This window comes from Oryctolagus cuniculus, chromosome 3 (genome assembly GCF_964237555.1).
Source record: "Oryctolagus cuniculus chromosome 3, mOryCun1.1, whole genome shotgun sequence".
Taxonomy (NCBI): Eukaryota; Metazoa; Chordata; class Mammalia; order Lagomorpha; family Leporidae; genus Oryctolagus; species Oryctolagus cuniculus.
Genome location: NC_091434.1, coordinates 129,091,640 through 129,109,830, shown reverse-complemented (window position 1 = coordinate 129,109,830; position 18,191 = coordinate 129,091,640). Strand labels below are relative to the sequence as shown.

Below are 18,191 nucleotides of genomic sequence, written 5' to 3'. Positions count from 1 at the left end.
CTCCCTCCCTCCCTCCCTCCCTCCCTCCTCCTTCTTCTCTCTCTCTCTTTCTCTCTCTCTGCCTTTCCTTCTATCTCTGTGTAACTCTTTTAAATAAATAAATAAATCTTTTTAAAAAATTGAAATGGAAATGCTCACTTTATAGCATACTGACAATTTGAATTGTGTCTCCTAAAGCAATTTTTAGAAACACATAATCAATATATATTGAACAAATTTTAAAAATTTATTTATTTCAAAGGCAGAGCAATAAACACAGAGAGAGAGAGAGACAGAGACAGAGACAGAGAGAGAGACAGAGAGGATCTTCCATCCATTGATTCATTTCCCAAATGCCTGCAACAGCCAAGGCTGGTCCAGGCCAAAGCCAAGGACTAGGAACCCCATCAAGATCTCCCATGTAAGTGGCAGGGACTGAAGTGCTCTGGCACTCATCACTGCCTTTCCAGGTGCATTAGCAGGGAGCTGGATTTGAAGCAGAATAATAGGAATTCAAACTGGCCCTCTTACATGCAATGTAACCCACTGTACCACATTTGCCCCTTGCATAAATCTCTTATTGATAGATACATTAAATTGCTGCTTATAAAACTTTGCACTTTCAATATTTCACTAAAATGTTAACTTTGTTTCTTAAATTAAAAAGACAATCTTATTTTTGAGTATGGTATGTTGTTACATCCACTGACAAATCTTTCCTCAACATAACCTTTGCGTAGTTGATGATTACTCTCCGCATTAAGAAATTCTAGTGATGTTAGCTTATCAATGTAAAATGACAAATTCTCCATATGTGTTAGGTAATGTGAAACTAAATATCCGATTTAAATGTCTTTTAGCATTCTATTTAAACTGAAAACAATTATAATCAACACAGTGGTTAGTAACTGACAAACAGTTAATGGATGGATGTTAGTTAACACATGTGGACATGAAGAATAATTTAAATAGTGTGCTTTACTTTTGGCACAAGAAACTGTGACATTTCAATGCCGCAATGACTGAAATCTGTTGCTTCTAAGAATAAATATTCCAAAATTAACTTTGCCAATCACGAGGCAATCCTACCTCACACTGCAAAAAATTCTAAATTTGTTTATTTCAAGATCATCCTCCTCACAGAGATTATGAAGTCTACCGTTTCATAGTAGACATCTAAGTACTCCAGGGATAAAAGCTTAGATGCAATCCTACCACTTTTTTTTCTAAGAAAATCATGTCAGTACTTCTTTTTGTGACTCAGAGTCAAAAAGAACAATGTGATTTAATCAAGCAAACAAGTAGGCATGAAACTATTCAAACGGCAGTTAGGGCCTTGAAAACTGGGGAGAAAGCCTCTGTTAAAGTTGAAGAAGTGTGCTCCTTGTAAACTGAACCTCAAAATGGCACATTATGATTTATCTAATCACTCAGAATGAACAATAATTTATTTCTGATTGTGCATTGATTGCATAATGGCTTATATAACTCATCTAAGTGATGAGTCGTATTTTTGCAGATGAAAAAATATTTCCACAAACTTTAGACATTTATTAATTTGCATACTAAAAATATATGTTGAATTTTCTTCATAATGCTTAATCCTTTATAAATATAATCATAAGACATTCATAAATTGAATATGTCTACTATAATATATCTTTCTGGGGAAGGCATTGTGGCAGTGGATTAAGCAGTCAATTGTGATACACACATCCCATAACAGAGTGTGGGTTCCAGTCTAGTCTCTCTGCTTTTGATGCACCTTCCTGCTAATACCCACGAGAAGGCAGCAGATGATGCCCAAGAACTCACCAAAGGACATGACCTTCGTCACAAGATTACTTTTTAAAGCCTCTTGTTCTAGAATAGAAACACCAGAAATCAATCCAAACATCTACAGCCAACTTATATTTGATCAAGGATCTAAAACCAATCCCTGGAGTAAGGACAGTCTATTCAATAAATGGTACTGGTGCTGGGAAAATTGGATTTTCACGTGCAGAATCATGAAGCAAGACCCCTACCTTTCACCTTACACAAAAATTCACTCAACATAGATTAAAGACTTAAATCTACAACCTAACAACACCAAATTATTAGAGAGCATTGGAGAAACTCTGCAAGATATAGGTATAGGCAAAGACTTCCTGGAAAAGACCCTGGAGGCGCAGGCAGTCAAAGCTAAAATTAACTACTGAGATTGCATCAAATTGAGAAGCTTCTGTACTGCAAAAGAAACAGTCAGGAGAGTGAAGAGGCAACCGACAGAATGGGAAAAAATACTTGCAAACTACACAACAGATAAAGGGTTGATAACCAGAATCTACAAAGAAATCAAGAAACTCCACAACAACAAAACCAACAACCCACTTAAGAGATGGGCCAAGGACCTCAACAGACATTTTTCAAAAGAGGAAATCCAAAGGGCCAAGAGACACATGAAAAAATGTTCAGGATCACTAGCAGTCAGGGAAATGCAAATCAAAACCACAATGAGGTTTCACCTCACCCCAGTTACAATGGCTCACATTCAGAAATCTACCAACAATAGATGCTGGAGAGGATGTGGGGAAAAAGGGACGCTAACCCACTGTTGGTGGGAATGCAAACTGGTTAAGCCACTATGGAAGTCAGTCTGGAGATTCCTCAGAAACCTGAAGATAACCCTACCATTCAACCCAGCCATACCACTCCTTGGAATTTACCCAAAGGAAATGAAATTGGCAAACAAAAAAAGCGGTCTGCACCCTAATGTTTATTGCAGCTGAATTCACAATAGCTAAGACCTGGGACCAACCCAAATGCCCATCAACAGTAGACTGGATAAAGAAATTATGGGACATGTACTCTATAGAATACTATATAGCAGTCAAAAACAATGAAACCCGGTCATTTGCAACAAGATGGAGGAATCTGGAAAACATCATGCTGAGTGAACTAAGCCATTCCCAAGGGACCAATATCATATGTTCTCCCTAATCGGTAACAACTAACAGAGCACCAAAGGGGAAACCTGTTGAAGTGAAATGGACACTATGAGAAACAGTGACTTGATCAGCTCTTGTCCTGACTGACTGCTGATGTACAATGTAATACTTTATCCATTTTAGTATCTTTTCTTTGTTTTGTTCTAGTACGATTGGTTGAACTCTGTGATTAACACACAATTATTGTTAGGTGTTTAAATTTTAACTGAAAAATGATCCCTGTTAAATATAAGAGTGGGAATAAGAGAGGGAGGAAATGTACAATTTGGGACATGCTCAATCGGACTTGCCCCAAATGGTGGAGTTAGAATCGTGCCAGGGGATTCCAATACAATCCCATCAAGGTGGCATGTACCAATCCCATCTCACTAGTGCAAGTGATCAATTTCAGTTCACAATTGACCACACTGATAGTTCTAAGAGTCAAAGGGATCACACAAACAAGACTAGTGTCTGCTAATACTAAATGATGGAATCAAAAAGGGAGAGAATGATCCATCATGGGAAGCGGGATACACAGCAGACTCATAGAATGGCAGATGTCCTAAATAGCACTCTGGCCTCAGAATCAGCCCTTAAGGCATTCGGATATGGCTGAAGAGCCCATGAGAGTATTTTAGGCATGGAAAGCCAAGACACTCTGGAAAAGAAAAAAAAAAAAAAAAGAAGAAGAAGACCTAAATGGAAGATCTCTGCAAGTGAGATCCCAGTGGAAAGAACGGGGCCATCAAAGGAGGAGGTACCTTTCTCTGAAGGGAGGAGAGAACTTCCACTTTGACTGTGACCCTGTCGGAATAAGATCGAAGTCAGCGTAATCAAAAGGCTTCCATAGCCTTGGCAACTCATGACTAGAGCCTAGGGAGATTACTGACGCCATAAACAAGAGTGTCAAATTGTTAAGTCAACAATAGGAGTCACTGTGTACTTACTTCTCATGTGGGATCTGTCCTTAATGTGTTGTCCAATGTGAAGTATGCTATAACTAGTACTGAAACAGAATTTTACACTTTGTGTTTCTGTGTGGGTGCAAACTGATGAAATCTTTACTTAATATATACTAAATCAATCTTCAGTATATAAAGATAATTGAAAATGAATCTTGATGTGAATGGAATGGGAGAGGGAGCGGGAGATGGGAGGGGTGTGAGTGGGAGGGAAATTATGGGGGGGAGCCATTGTAATCTATAAACTGTACTTTGGAAATTTATATTTACTAAAAAAAAAAAAAAGAAAAAAATCCTCTTGTTCTAACAGAATCTCTCTTTTTCAAAAAAAAATAATTTATTTTTTAGATGTTTGAAAGGCAGAGTTACAGAGAGAGGAGCAGAGAGACACAGAGAGAGATTTTCTACTCACTGGTTCACTTCCCAAGTGGCCACAAAGGCCAAGGCTGGGCCGAGCTGAATTCTGGAGCCCAGAACTACTTCTGTTTCTGTCAGGTGGGTGTAGAGGCCCAAGCACTTGGACCATCTTCTGCTGCTTTCCCGGGACCATTAGCAAGAGCTGGATTAGGAGTGGAGCAGCCAGGACAGAAACAAGTTCCCATATGGGATACCAGCTTCACAGGCAGAAGCTTAACTTGCTATGCCACTATACTGTCCCCTCTAACAGATTTTCTAAGGAAACACAGTAGCAAGTGCAAGAAATCTAAAATGAAACAACACTTTCTCATTTCAATTTATCTGCAAATATCTTGAGAATGTTGCTTTTAGGAAAATAAGAGAAACCCATTAAACAATAAAAATTATCATTTAATTGTATTTATATGTGTGCCACAGAAATGTGAATGAGGGGCTGGCACCATGGGGCAGTAGGTTAATCCTCCACCTGCGGTGCCCGCATACCATATGGGCACCGGTTCGAGTCCCAGCTGCCCTTCTTCAAATCCAGCTCTCTGCTATGGCCTGGGAAAGCAGTAGAAGATGACCCAGGTCCTTCGGCCCCTGCACCCCCGTGGGTGACCAGGAAGAAGCACCTGGCTCCTGGCTTCGGATTGGTGCATCTCTGGCCACTGCGGCCATCTGGGGAATGAACCAACAGAAGGAAGGGAAGGAAGACCCTTCTCTCTGTCTCTCCCTCTCACTGTCTGTAACTCTACCTCTCAAATAAATAAATAAAAATCTTTAAAAAAATGTGAATGAACATGTGGCCACATAAGTAAATTCAAAAAACTTCTTTGATCTTTAGTATTACGTGCTTATGTTCTAAGAGAAAATATCTTCTCTAAGAAGAAAATAAATTAATTTTTCAGACATTTTAATACTATATACCTATATTTCATCCTTTCCTTTTATATAATTCCATAAACCAGTTAAACCAGTTTCTTCATAAAAATATTAATACTACATAAATTCCATCTAAGATTCACCTAATATTGCTTGCACTTGTAGTCATAACACTATTAATAGGGCATCCAAACAAAATTAAACCACAGCTGAAAAAATTATATCACCAGCCAATGGTAACTACCTAACAATCAAAATTAATATTTTTACAAGCAATCAAAAGAAGCTGTTTATAGTTATCTAAAAAAAACTCTATTTTTTTCTGAATTCAGATGCTTACAATATAATAATGGAACTTCTATGACTTATAGATTGTTCAGCACTTTCTTATTAAACTATTTAATTGTTTTAAGCTCAAGAAAAAAACAGAGACAACTAATGCCACAGAATAAAACACAAACCTGGAAAAAGTTTTCTAAGTTGTGGACATTGTACTCAAACCTTCTCTATAATATGAAAAAGCTGTGAAAGGTAAAATGATCAAATGAATCAAAAGGTAGAATTCATGAAAACCATTTTTCAGTAGCAAGACTGTAATTATTTCTACTATAATAAATCTTATTACTGTAAAAGTCACTTTTACATATCAATTTTCCACACAAATAGATGTTTAAGTTCAGCAAACACACTGAGTCCAAAGTACAGTTTGCTTTCTATAGTATAAGCTATGAAACAGACAAGAAGTGGTCTTTATATTCATTGAATCCATGGTCTAAAACTATCTGAAAGCAAAATATCACAAAAGAATTACTGAGTCTCCTGGAAACACCTCATTCTGATAGTCCCATCTCTACATGTCATTTAAAGCAGAATAGTCCCCATTTCCTTAGTGTTAGCCACATAAAGACACATACTCCAGAAACGAACTCTTATTGCCATGGCCAGCATAGTTTAGGAAAATAAACACTTGCATTCAAATCACTAGATATCAGCTAAACGAACACATCCTTAGTCAAATTACAAGACTTTTGTAACCTTGGTTTTCTTACCTAAGAATCTCACAGAAACATCTTCAATGTGAAACAAGAACAGAAGTATGAACACAAAAAAGCAGCAAAATAGCAGGAATGTTTTAGTCCTGTGGTATTCAAACAGAAGCTAAAGGCATCACTGTAGGTATTTTAAATTTTCAAAAGAACCACAACAACATCCATCAGCCACCAAACAATTGCTACTATTCTGCTGTTTGCATTAAACTACCTAACAAAAGGAACTGTCAGATATCTCAAGTTGTCCATGGACACTATGAAAAAATAACTGAGAACTGAAAGTTCCATGAGCTGAGAAAACTTAGAAATCTGTCTTGGGCTAGTAAATGGATTTCCTGCCACCTTCTCTCTGGTTCAACAAGGAAGCCCTAGATGCAGTATTTTCTTCTTTAACTCTACTTAATTTGTAGCACAGAAGCAAGAAATACCCTGCCCTACAACCTAATTCTGACAAACAGGCATAAAAATGAATTATTTGAAAGAATAAAGTAGGGGCATTATTCTCAACGTCAGCAGAAAGTTGAAACAACAGTTTGAGAAAACAAGGAGACAGGGCAATAGCAACCATGGTCAAGGTCAAGATGCAGAAGCTACCAGGTAAGAAGGCTATGTTGCCACTGCTGCCATAACTCCTTCATTCACTGTTCCAGTTAGACTGTTCCCCAAAGGGCTAGGGTGAATCCCACACTTCTCTACCTCAGCACCACTGGAGATGCAAAGGCCCTTGCAAGAGTCCCAGTAAATAAGCAAAGCGTCCCTTCCTCATTTGTAGTATGAAGTAAGGCTGCATTTCTGATCAAAGTTACCAAATGAAGCATTATCTTAAGTTGGAAGAATGTTCAGATTTGAGAAAACCAAAGCACAGAAAATTACATAGCAAATGCCTTGCCCACCTTCAAATTCCACTTTGGCCAACAGAATACTTAGATTTGCTCAGCAAACTCATTTTTGTATTTAAAAATATTTTTTGTTTTTTTTTATTTAAGAGGTGAGGCCACGGGGTAGAGGCCTCCCATCTGCTGGTTCCCTCCTCAAAGGCTGGGCCAGGGTGAATCCAGAAGCCAGGATTTCAATGTGCATCTCAAGCCTAGGAGTCAGGGACACAATCACTCCAGCTATCACCTACAGTCTCTGCATGAACAGAAAGCCAGAAATGGTAGTAGAGCTGGTACATAAACCCAGGTACCCCAATATGGGATGCAGCCATCCCAATTAGCAAATTGTCTGCTAGGCCAAACATCTACTCCCTACATTTTTCATTACTATTTTTTGTACTCTTACTATAAAAATTACTATTTTCTAACTTTTATGAGCCATTTTTATGTGGTTTCCCATCTTACTGGACTATGATTTTTATAAGGGGAGAAGTCATACCATTCCATTTTTTAAAAAAAATTCCATTGCACTTAATGTTTGCAAATATTTTTGTTTACTTGAAAGGCAGAGAGACAGCAAGAGACAGTGAAGAAGAGTAAGAAAAAGAGACAGAGAATGCTCCAATCCCTTAGCTCACTACTCATATACCAACAATACCCACAACTGAGCCAGGCTGAAGCAAGCAGTCAGGCACTCGATCCAGGTCTCCATGTGGGTGCAGCAACCCAATTACATAAGCCATCACCAGTGCCACCCAGGGTCTGCATTGGCATGAAGCTGGAGTCAGGAGCCAGAACTGAATTGTGAACCCAGCTACTCTGATATGGGACAAGGGCTTCTTAATTGGCAAGTAAATGCCCCACATATGAAATAATGCAGTAAGTAGAAAACAGAAATGTAGATATGTTTTATTCTCTAAGGTTATTCAGTTTTGACAGATTCAAATAAATTTAAACTAGGTTAATACTTCCAGAAGTATGTCACAAATAACAAACATAGTTACATCATCATCAGCCAGGAATCTATGGTGCATCCTTATCAGTGACCAGTGTAACAGGAAGAAAACTCAGACTTCAGCCATTTCACACCACCCCTGTCCTGCCTTCATGACTTCCATGTAGGAACCAAAGCAGTTAAGTGCTATGAAGAACAAAATTTAATATTCAATCTCTTTCACCTTAAGTCTATCCTTTTGTCATTTGTCTAATATATAAACTACAATAACATTTGTTATATTTACCTCTTAGCTGATTTGGAAATATTAATTATAAATTAATCATGACCAAAATATGTAGTAAAAAGTCAATCCTTAATCACCTTTAAAATTAATTAATCTTGAGGTAACATTTGGAGTTTTAATAGATATTTTAATATTTTAATAGCTACTCTATAGATTTTCATAGCTGAATTCATTAGAAAATTCATTCCTTGAAAGATAAATATATAATTCACAAAACTATAAATTATACATTTATAATATATATATATACACATACATACACACATAAGAGAAGGGGGAGAGTGAGAGACGATGAATATATAAAAAGAACGAACTCCAATGTTTGCAGTTACAATGACTTTTACATGTTCCTTGGTAGTAGTTATGGCCACAGGTGATCAACATAGATAAATATAATTTACATAAAGTCAAAGAAATAGTTTGTGTGTCTATATGTATTTGTGCATAGATGTGATTGAAAACAAAAGCTTTATCTCTGAAAAAACACTGAGGAAGAAAACAGAACAACTCACCATAATGGGGAAAGTGAGATTTTTATTTTCCTTTGCTCCAATTTGTGTATTTGCTTGGGTAATTTTTATATCACACATATCTACTTTTACCCCAGCAAAGAGCATCTATCTATCTACTTACTTATCTATTTTATTTTTGTTGCTGGCACTCAGTACAGGTTTGTGGGGAGCAGGGCCTGTCTCCCACAACATGGCAAAATAAGTACTGAGACTACCGAGACTAGACTAGACCACTGAGACTATTAAGACTAACTCTATGCATCTGATCTCCCATCATATGGCGCTGAGAGAGTAAACAAATCTTACACAGCTGCTTCGTTAATTAGCTGATTCCTGACCCAACCCCTTAAAAGGGGGAGAGAGACAACATGCGTGGCCGCGGCCCCCTGAGAAAGTGGATCGGAGAGCTTGCCGGTGCCGCTCCTCCTCGGAGGCGGGGGAGTGGCAGCAAATCTGGAAGGACCAGTGGCGTTCCTCCGCAAGTGGGGGAGCGACACAGGTTTATTACACATAAACTCCATACACACATAAACTGGATCTAAGAATGCAGGGCTACTTACTTAACTATTTATAGGCAATAATTAAGAAACACATCAGAGAAATAGAGATGGCTTTACATAAAAAGTTTAATCTAGAACTGCCATTTGAACATGAATTAAGCCACGGGATGTACTTTCAAAAGTTAAATGAAACCTCATACACAAATTTTATCTTTTGGAAATGATATTGCCCAAATGAAACGTAAAATGTTTGCATACTCGATGCAGACTGAACTCCATGTTTAGTTTTTAATCATTAAAGGCAGAAAGGGATGCATGCCAAGCATTTTTCATGGGGTACACTGTTTGTATAACTTGGTAAAATATATTCTCTCCAAATTTTCTTAACCTAAGGGAGGATTAATCAAGATATATAACCATTAATAATCACCATTATATGAATCAACCTCCTTTATTAATTTTTACCTGAGTTACCTGCCAAATGTACTGGGAGGTAGACATATTTGTGGTTGCTTGAAGTGGTTCTTACACAATTACTTCGAAAATGTGGATTCTTACTTAGTTCTCTGTAAACAGCTCAGTCTCTCCCTTTCTCTCTCAGCTGCTTCACTTGGATGTGCCAAAAAACAATCATCACAGATCACAGCACCTGCTCCAACTTTCAAACCCACAAGTACACCCAAACCTTAACATCACCTTGCCAGGTAGACTCAATCGAAACTTGCAGTCCTAAAAGACATTGCATGTTCCCCAGGAGAACTGTTTTAATTCTACAACCTCCCCTTCTATGTTTCTTAACTGACAAGTTTTCCCTAATCATACTTTTTTCTTACTGTTTTCCAGAAACATCTGCCCAGCAGCATGATGGGGTTTGGCAAACTGCATTTCCTGCTCTCCACTGTCACTTTCCAAACACCATTCACTCTCTCGAAAGTCACTTTCCTCTTTGGAAGTCTCTATTAGTTTGCCAATGTATGAATTTCTTTTCTATATATCTTTAGCATCTTCCCAGTAGCTTTACCCTTAACTGACAGCCCTTCTCCATCCTATCCTCTGTGACCTTGACATTAATGTACTTGATATTTCTAGGGTCTGGATTCATGACAAACAAAATGCATCAGCTCCCATCTAGTTCAATGAGGTTTTAGCCAAATGCCCACAGGATACCCCTCTTACAATAACATCATACCGTTCACATTCTAGCCACCTGATTAGCCCCCAGCATGACCTACTGATCACCTCTCATTTTCTACTTTAAAAAGATTAAGGGAAAAATGAATATAAACTCAACATTCTATTCCATTTATTTTCACCTGAGAAAGGTCTTCCAAGCCCTTATAAATTAATACAACAATAGCAATACCACATTTTAATTTAGAATTATATTTTAAATATATGATATCCCCAAATGAAATTTATTATTTGAATGGTTACATAGCATCCAATCAAATTTTTAAAAAGCATTTTTTGGATGAGGGTTTCCAAATTTGGAGCCAATCTGGGATAAAATTTCTGTTCTTAAATTTACATTACATTGGGGCCTTAGACACTTTGAGTGTTCAAAATCCATAATTTATTGTAGAATAATGAAAGTAATACATACACAGTGCTTGGAACCTGGTATCCTAGTCAGTGCTTAATAAATATTAGATTACATAAATTATAATGTATCAGCTTTCTTCATGTTGTCATGTATATTACTGGAAATTTAGGTCTTAATTTGCTTTAGTTTTACCTGTTTTTTACTAAAGAAAATGCTGCAATAAGCATAGAACTGTTCTGTTCAAGCATATGTGTGGCTGGAGTCTCAATAATGATATTAATAAGATGATATTAATAAGATACAAGAACATATGTAGATGTTTACATGCCTTTAAAAAAGATTTGTGGGGTCAGCGCCGTGGCACAGTAGGTTAATCCTCCACCTGGGGCAGCAGCATCCCATATGGGCACCGGTTCTAGTCCTGGCTGCTCCTCTTCCAATCCAGCTCTCTGCCATGGCCTGAGAAAGCAGTAGAAGATGGCCCAAGTCCTTGGGCCCCTCACCCTCATGGGAGACTGGGAAAGGGCACCTGGATCCTGGCTTTGGATTGGCGCAGCTCCGGCCATTGCAGCCATTTGGGAAGTGAACCAACGTAAGGAAGACCTTTCTCTCTATCTCTCCCTCTCACAGTCTGTAACTCTACCTCTCAAATAAATTAAAAAAAAAAAAAAAGATTTGTAACAATTTATAATTCAACTATCAAGATATCAATTTTGTCACTATGATCACACTTAACTGGTTATTTTCCCTTTGTAGGGAATATTTCTCTTTCTTTCTCTTTGCAAATTCCTTCTCCTAGTTTTCCCCTCTTTCTAGTAATTCCATATGTCATTTCTGCTTCCTTCCTCTTTCCTAACATTTGGCCCTTCCTAACTCTCAGATCTTACGCTTCCTTTTTGCGTCTTTTGCTTCAATATTATCTAATTTTATGACTTTTGATATCCTTCCTATTCTGATGACAGCCAAAACAAGATGACTGTCCCTCCCTAAAATATCTGAGGATTAAACCTGAATAACCGTACTTCCATCTGAACACCAGCCAGCCCTCTTACTTGAACATTATTCGAATTTCATGTGATTTTACAACTGCTGCCTAGGGTATGTGATTATACTTACTTTTCTACTTCCTCACATCCAGCCAGTTGCTAAACCCTGGTACATCCACCTCCTCCTCCCTTAGAGGGAATCCTACAAATTAATTTCCAATTTAACCTGGTTCATTTAATAAATTACCAATAAAATGGCAAAATAAGGTCAAGCAATGAACTCTAAGTTCATATGGACCTCTCATTACCATCCTCCCTCCTCCTACACCAAGAGAGAGTGAGAGTGAGAGTGAGAGTGAGAGTGAGAGTGAGAGAGTAAGAGTGAGTGAGAGAGAGAATGCTGCATTGCTAATTTTATGTCAAAGCCTTAAAGGAGAGATGTCACCATAAAAAGAACTTCTGGTACTGCTATAAGTCTATCTGGCTCCACCTGCTATGAGATTTGAGATAAATCAATTTCACTTTATATCCATGTGTCAATGAACTAGCAATACAGATTCAAGTATGCGTGCTCTTTGACAAAATCAGCATTTTCTTATAACACATTCAATCACTGAGTTGGCGTGGCAGGCAGAATTCCCAGATGTCCCTCACCACCCTCAAGATTTCTGCTTTCTGGTTTACACACTGTGTTTGATTCCTTCTCCCTGGATGTGAGTGGAGACTGTAAGCATGATGAGATATCACACCAGATTAGGTTACTCATCAGTTGACTTTTGAGTAAATCAAAAGAGACAGTCTGTTAGGTTCACTCTATTCAGGTGAGCCCTTGAAAGGGCTCTCAAAGCCCTTCCAGAAGTCAGAGATTAGAAGAGTGAAACTGATTTCATGTGAGCGAAAAGTCTTCATGCTGAAGATGAGGCAACTGTGAGGCAAAGAATGCCAGCAGCTGCAAGAAATGAGTGACTCACGTAGCATGCAGGAAAACAAGGACACTGGACCCCAGCCTTACAATCATAAGGAACTGAATGCTGACAGAAAACCTAAATCATCCCAGATAGAAAACAGTCTTGATTTAAGTCTTGTTAAAGCCCTGATCAGAGAACCCAGCCATGCCCTACTGGACTTCCACCCTACAAAACTGTGAGCTAAATGGGGATTGTCTTAAGCTGGGGGAATTTTTGACAAACTGCTGCATAGTAATATAAAATTAACACCATTGCTATTAATATTTTTAAGTTTTTGCTTCAAAATTTAGAATATCTGCTTTTAAATGGGCACTATATTTAGATTAAATATTCACATAAAGCCAGAGGAAAAGCACATCATTTTTAAAGCACAAATGAATGCTTACTTTTGTGTAATTTAAGTGATATTTCTCTGTGAAAAAGTATATTTACAATGGCACTGAGAGTGACACAATGTTTTATTTAGGAAATGTCTTCTTTTAAGAACTGGGATAAATCATAACAGAAATTCTGACTACTGCAAAATAGTCACTGTGCAAAAATTCATTCTTAAATCTAATTTTTTAGAAATACAAAAACATGAATAATCTATTTAAGTGAAAGAAATCTCAGACCATATTGAATATGAATTAAGCCATTTTGCCATAAGTTGCAGTGAACGTTTCTCATGTCACTATATTCTTATTGGCAATCATTTCTCAGCAATTTTCTAAGGTTTTCCAAATATATGCATTTTAAGCAAATTTATGATAAAACTTTTCCCAATGAAATTCCTTTCAAAAGCTTAGTGATCTTTGCTTCTTTTGATATGCAAAGAATTTACATGAATATGTCACAATCATGGAGAAAACCTCATTAAGTAAAAATAGAAACAGCGCTAACATCACAAGTAAAAGAATACAGCAATGCCTGTGTTTTCACTTCAGTCAAGGACTGTTATATAACATTTCAAGGTTGGCATAAAGGCCCCCATTGGCCTTTAACATCCAAACTCATTTCATTAAGCAGCTCAAATCCTCTTGGAAGTGAAACTTCAATCAACAAAGAACCATTTTTATCATTTCTGTGTAATCAAAATTATGCATTGATAGAATATAATTTCTGGGACGGCGCCGCGGCTCACTGGGCTAATCCTCCACCTGCAGTGCCGGCACCCCAGGTTCTAGTGCCGGTTGGGGTCCCGGATTCTGTCCTGGTTGCCCCTCTTCCAGTCCAGCTCTCTGCTGTGGCCCAGGAGGGCAGCGGAGGATGGCCCAAGTGCTTAGGCCCTGCACCCACATGGGAGACCAGGACAGGACACCTGGCTCCTGGCTTCGGATCAGCGCAGCACGCCAGCCATAGCGGCCATTTGGGGGGGGTGAACCAAAGGAAGAAAGACCTTTCTCTCTGTCTCTCCCTCTCACTAACTCTCCCTGTCAAAAAAAAAAAAAAAATACAATTTCTGGGCCTGGCAACTACAGCCAGCTATAAAAGATAACATTTAGATATCATTTATTGTGTTTTACCAAATGCCATCAACTGTTTTTAAAACTTTACATGTATTTGCTTTCCAGTCCTAACAATAGCCCCATGAAGAACATCCTCTTATCATCATGCTCACTTTTCAGATGAATATACCAAGTTCTAAGAGCCAACAAGACCAGGAAGTCCAGGGAACATAGGTGCCTTCTGGCAGCTCTGCAATACTTCCTCTTTATGGATCACTAAACTCATTTTCCAAGGTACCTGGTGGAGCTCAGGGGATTAAGTCACATCTTGGGGGGCCAGCATCCCATATCTAAGTGCCTGGGATCAACTCACATCTCCACTTCAAATGCAGCTTCCTGCTAAAGTACCTGGGAGGCAGCAGATTATGGCCTGAGTAATTAAGTTCCTGCCACTCACATGGGAGACCTGATGGAATTCCTGGCTCTTGCCTTCAGCCTGGCATATCTTTAGTTGTCAATGACATCTGGGGAGGGAACAAGCAGATGGAGGATCCCCCTGTCACTCTGCCTTTCAGCTAAAATAAGTTAATGATAATAAAATGAAAAATAAAACCTAATGTCCTAAAAACCTGTTTTTCTTTGCTTAGATTAGTTTCCTTTATTTATTCTTCAAACTTAACAGAAGACACATTATCCCTATAAGCCCAATTTTATGAGAATTTATCTAGAGAAAGTTTTTGAATATTTATGGTGTGTGTCTTTTCTCCTTGTTTTTTGAAATGAGGCATACTAGGATAAAGAATAGTAAGTGTTAAAAATATTTGCGGGGCTGGTGCTGTGGCGCAGTGGGTTAAAATCCTGGCCTGAAGCGCCGCATCCCATATGGGAGCCAGTTCTGATCCAGGCTGCTCCTCTTCTGATACAGCTCTCTGCTGTGGCCTGGGAAAGCCAGGCTAGAGACAGCTTATGTCCTTGGGCCCCTGCACCCACATGGGAGACCCCAAGGGGGCTTCTGGCTCCTGGCTTCCAATCGGCACAGCTCCAGCCGTTGCGGACATCTGGGGAGTAAACCAGCGGATGAAGGACCTCTCTCTCTGTCTCTACCTCTCTCTGTAATTCTGTCTTTCAAATAAAATAAATCTTTAAAAAAAAATTGATGCCTACCAGCTATGAGGCTGACAAACATTCTAGTTTACTTTATTCAGTACTACATCTCTAGTAACTATATAGGATTAATTATTCCACTCTACAAGTATTTTTAGCGTCTACTATATGCGAAGCACTGGAAATAGTGACTTCTACTCATGCAATTTGCATTCTAGTGTGGTACAGAGATATTTTTGTAAAAATAATAATAAATTAGATTAACCTCTATGTTAAAAAGGTCATAAGAACTAAAGACAAAAGAAAAAATGAGCAAGGTAATAAAATGAAAGAGATGGTCAGGATAAACCTCATCATAACTTGTAAGCAAATAATTTAAAATTTTCCCTATTTTTATATATAAAAAAATCCATCATCTTCATCATTCTTCCATACCTCAAATATACAAAGATACACATACTAGGACTTGACACATTTTACCAGGGCTTAAAAAATCCTTGCAGACAATCTAGATTTAACTAACTCAGTCTCAAGCCCATTTCAACTATAATTATAACTATTAACATAAACTATGAGTTGCATTCTACATGTCATTCACCTAAGTGGTGTTTTTCCACTAGGAAGAAACATGTTGATCATCTACTATGTGCAGGCATTGTGATGGTACTCAGGAGACTAATTCTTTGAACTCCAGGGGTTCACATTTTTGTATAATCACATAAATAATCAGAGAATCATGATGCTATATAAGAGGGCTGACTGGAATAAGAGCCAAGAGCAAGTGATTTTTGAGATGGACCTCAAAGAATGACAAGTAGATAAAGATGTGGGGTAGTCAAAGATATTTGGGGACATGCAGAGGTATAGGGAACTGAAATTATTTGTGGCACCTAGTACAGCCCTACAGTAAAAAAAAAAAAAAATACAAAGGGTTTCAGTAGAATGTTGTAAGTAAGAAATTTGCACAAATAAGCAGAAATTTTTGGAGGATGAATTTAGAACAACTCAGTTTCCTCAAATAAACAATTAAAGATGGACTACAGTAGTAGAGATGGTAAATAAGCATGCAAGGCTATCATCATGAGGATAAGAATCAGATAATACATGAGCATTATCTTTAACAGGTACCACTGACAAGAGTTGAAAGCCACTGCTGCAGGGGTGGGGGGTTCAGCCAGTGAAGGAGAAAGTCTGGAGTCTGCAATAGCTCAGGATTTGTGATGCCTTTCAGTACAGCAGATAATGCATAAAGACTATGTGGGGAAAAGATGATAAACTCAAAATAGAACATGAGAATGTAAAGTGTGTGTGGTATACACTTAAATGGAAATATTCCTGGGACTCTGCAATTTATGGCTCTGGAGGCAAAGCAAAGAATGTTAAGAATAAGAAAATGAACTTGTGTTTATTGCAGCTCAATTAACAATAGCTAAGACAGAGAATCAACCCAGAAGCCCATCAATAGATGATTGGATAAAGAAAATGTGGTACATATACACTATGGAATATTACTCAGTCATAAAAAAGAATGAAATCCTGTTTTTCACAACAAGATGGATGTAATTTTGGAAACCATTTACACTTAGTGAAATAAGCCAGTCTCAAAAAGACAAATACTATATGTTTTCTCTGATCTGTGGATTATAAAAAAAATAATGTGTATGGGCAAAATTGACATTTTGAGAATTGATTGCTGTTACAGCTCTTGTCTCTACTTTTGAGGAACAGTGTTTTAGTTTTCCTCTTCTTATTCTTCTTCTTACTATTTGTTGTATTCTTTACTTAGTGGAGGGTTAATCTGATGATTATAAAATAAACTGAAAATGTCACTATAAAAATTAAAAGAAAGAATAAGGAAGGAAGGAGGAGGGAATGTGGGAGCTTGAGTGGGAGGGTACAGTGGGAAGTATCACTACCCTCCTAAATCTGTATATATGAAATAAATGAAATTTGCCACCTTATAAAAGTAAAATTATTAAAAAGAAAATATGTAATGTATTTAATATTTAGAAAAACTATTAGTGACAGGTGTCAGAATCTATGATGAAAAGAGTAGATTATTTCAACAACTTCTCACTCAGTCCTGGCTATTTCTACTTTCATTCATTCATGAATGTTTATTGGAGGTCATTATGTGTCAGGTATTATTTAGGGCACTTCAAATGCTGCAACAAACAATGCCTCTGCCCCTGTGAGGTTATGCATAGATCACTCAAAAATCATACAAGCAGTAATTAAGTGTTAGGACTAGAACCCAGTTGTAATTGAAGAATCAGTCATCATGCCATATTTTTCTGAGCGGACACAGGTCAGAGTATTTAACATTTCAGTAAGAAAGTAAAAGGTCCTAAGAAAGCAACTGAAAGTACAGAAGAGAAGCTTTTGAGATCTTAACTGGTGTCGTAAAGAGCCACTCTTCAAGGTTAGCTATGATGAGATCAAGAGAAGAGGATGTTTTTTCTCCCACTGGTCTATGTGATTCGCCCTGAACAAGGCTAAATAATCTACTTGAGAAGAGCTACCTCATCTGTTTTGTTGCTGTTTCGAAATACACATGGTTTGACTACATAGGTTTTGTTCTTTAACTCAAGCAAACCTCTCTTATTCTTTTTCCATAACGACTGAGGCATATCTCTAATCTCAGAATTTCCAATTGAGTATCTTCTAGAACACTAGTTCTGCCAGGCAAACAAACAAAAGGATTATGTGGTAATATAAATTTTTGATATAGTTGGCTAAACAAGGATCTATAAGATTTTTCACAGCACTAATATACTAATATATGCAATTCA

At 37.7% G+C, this 18,191-nt stretch overlaps 1 protein-coding gene across 13 annotated transcripts in view; it reads right to left on the bottom strand.

Annotated features, from left to right (window-relative positions):
* The window catches only part of PCLO (piccolo presynaptic cytomatrix protein), a 526,538-nt gene that overhangs the window by 453,723 nt on the left and 54,624 nt on the right, over nt 1–18,191 (bottom strand). The gene's annotated exons all lie outside the window — the stretch shown is intronic.